The 2,757-nt window shown below is 37.2% G+C and overlaps 1 long non-coding RNA gene across 1 annotated transcript; it reads right to left on the bottom strand.

Moving 5' to 3' along the window:
- Window positions 1-278: 278 nt before the first annotated feature.
- LOC131805878 (uncharacterized) lies at window positions 279-1,046 on the bottom strand. The gene is made up of 2 exons (XR_009343867.1): window positions 621-1,046; window positions 279-565 (listed from the first exon to the last, which is right to left on the bottom strand). It is a non-coding gene; the product is annotated as an uncharacterized LOC131805878 (long non-coding RNA).
- Between the last annotated feature and the right edge of the window lie 1,711 nt (window positions 1,047-2,757).

Below are 2,757 nucleotides of genomic sequence, written 5' to 3'. Positions count from 1 at the left end.
CACGATATCGAAAGAACACGTTCGCACAACTTTTACACGACAAACAGCTGATTTCCGTTCCACTAAAATCTATCAGAACGAAAATTTGCACGAAAATCAAAGCGAACGAAAACGTAAGCATTTCAGTGTAATTTTGCGTTCCACTATCTTTTTTCTTTCGTACGCATGCGAACACAAATGTCAAAATCAGTCACTTGTGTGTTTGCTATCGTATAATAACAATTAAGGAAAATTGTTTTAACATAAACATTGCTTGATTGAAAATGGAAACAAAAATGTAAGTAAAAATAATAAATGCAATTTAATATGTGAACAACAAATATATATTTTTTTATTTTCTCAATTCCAGCACGAAAAAATCATCAACTACACAGCAGCGGGCACTAGTTGAGTAAATGGAGGAGAATCCTGTGTTCGCCAGAGGAATGCCAATTTTTAGAAGCAGCAGAAGAAGTTTTAAATCGGGGCGGATTTGGGTAGTTCTGCAACCGGGCACCCACTTCTCTTCCATCATATCCAAAAGAGCCCGAAAACTTCCTTCGACACACGAAAGTTGGCCACAAACCTAGAAAAAATCATTTTTTATTATTTCAAAAATGTAAAAATACAATCATACTTACTGGTTGTTAGGTACTTCAAATAAATCCGAAGCATCTCTTAAATGCCTCCGTGGCACATTTCGAACCTCCTCCATAAAAAATAGGGCTACGGAAATATTCTTTTTTTTATTTTCTAAGAGCACAAATAGTTTGAACACAATCACTAAAAATTTTATTTTGTTTGTTTATTTACAATTTGTTTGTTTACAACTGAAATGTCAGTTGAGACAGAGCCACTGCTGCTTTTTCGCGTTTAAATTAGACATTTGACGCTTTTTTTGCTTTATTTCGCGATTAATTTTTCCAAAAAAATATTTAGCAACACTGAATCACGTAAGGCTATGCGAAAGAAAGAACGAAAGTTAGTGGAACGCATTCTTATACGAAAGTGAGTGAGTAGCCTTCGTTCGCACAAATTTTCTTTCGAGATCGTGGAACAGGCTGTAAATAAATAATAAAAAATAACAATTATATCCTCGATGAACCTGCCGAAAATATTAAAAAAAAATCCACGATTATATCCTTGTTCATCTTATCCTTGATGATCCTCAACAAAATAATTCAAAAACGCTGTCGAATGTTGCTCTGCGGTATTTTGGTATATTCCCGGCTAAGCGATTGCTTGAGGTGATTGATGGTATTTTTTAGTGCCAACCTTGCTGTCCTAAATACCCCAGACACAAAAGTCCAACGGATTGGTATCCAGAGATTTTGGTGACCATTGTACCCTGGAAATGAAGCGAGGAACCCCATTTTGTAACCATTCTTGGGTGGCGCGTGCTGAGTTCGATGGTGCTGAGTCCTGTTGGAATGTCCAAGGTCTGCGGCCAAAATGTTTGCATGCCCAAGGCTTTAATACACCCTCCAGAATATATTCGCGATAATATTTGGAATTTATTCTGATGCCACGGTAGACTAATACGAGCGGAGAGCGACCATCGGCTTTTATAGCGGTCCACACCATCACCATGGCCGACGCTTGAGTTCTGCTGGCCAACCGAAGCTGCATATTTTCAGCTGACATCTTTGGCAAGTCATTTTGTTTGTTTAGAAACAGCTGGACAACGAATGTTTTCTCATCGGAGAAAACCAAATTCGGCAGTTTAACACTTTCGGCCAACCGAAGCAACTTTTTAGCTCTTTTGAGTCTATTTTCTTTCGGTTGCGGTGTAAGTTCTTGCACTTTTTGGAATTGCAATGGCTTAACCCCCAGCTAATTTTTCAAAATTTGCCGAATGGAATATTGCGATATGTTCAGCTCACGAGCCATTTTTCGGTCACTGCGACGCGGGTTTCGATCAAGTCGCTTCTTTACTTTTCGAACCATTTTTGCTGATGTAGATGTTTTCTTCCGTCTACTTCCTTGAAATGGGGCTACGCTACCCGTATCGCGGTAACGAGCGATGGTACGAGACACAAAAGACTTATTCACATTTAAATGCTGGAGTGCTCTTACGATAGTTACTTGTGGTTCTCCAGCCAAATATAAAGAAACCACACTATCACGCTAGAATTCCATTACGAATAACTTGTTTCTGAAAAAATTCTCACCAAAATGCTTTTGTACGCTTGTAAACAATACAAAGAGCTGTCACTGAAATAATTTTAACAGCTGTCGGACGAGTGCCTTAGAAATGACAGGGAGGTATAATTATATCGACGCTATTCTGTCATATTGTTTACCCAAATTCTGAATTTGAAATAATTCCGGAGAAAATGTAACTTAAGTTGTAAAAATATCGAATATCGGGAGGTACAGTTATATGGCTATACCATGGTAAAATTATGAAGGTAAATTCATTCCAAATAATAATAATGTACATCTCTGCATTTTCTACTGACTTGTGTATATAGACAATGAGATATTGTCAAATGCATAATTTTGAAAAATCATAACTTTACCTTCTTCATTCTACCATGGGCTATATGAAGACTTAGGCCTGTATAGGCAATTCTCTGTCATAGAAAGGAACACCCATCAAGTACCAAACCTGAAACAGTTACGATGAAAGTTTTGAGGAATTCATCAAAATGCCGAATATTCTATCTAAATGGACAGTTTAATGTCAATTTACAGCCAATTCGTGACTAAAACTAATTATAATTGGGCCCTCCACCATTTGGAACGAATTTGGAAATTTTCAAAAAATAAAATCTG

Source organism: Musca domestica, unplaced genomic scaffold (assembly GCF_030504385.1).
Source record: "Musca domestica strain aabys unplaced genomic scaffold, Musca_domestica.polishedcontigs.V.1.1 63, whole genome shotgun sequence".
In the NCBI taxonomy this organism is placed as follows: Eukaryota; Metazoa; Arthropoda; class Insecta; order Diptera; family Muscidae; genus Musca; species Musca domestica.
The sequence above is the reverse complement of the archived record's forward strand: the minus strand, read 5'-3'. Positions and strand labels throughout refer to the sequence as shown.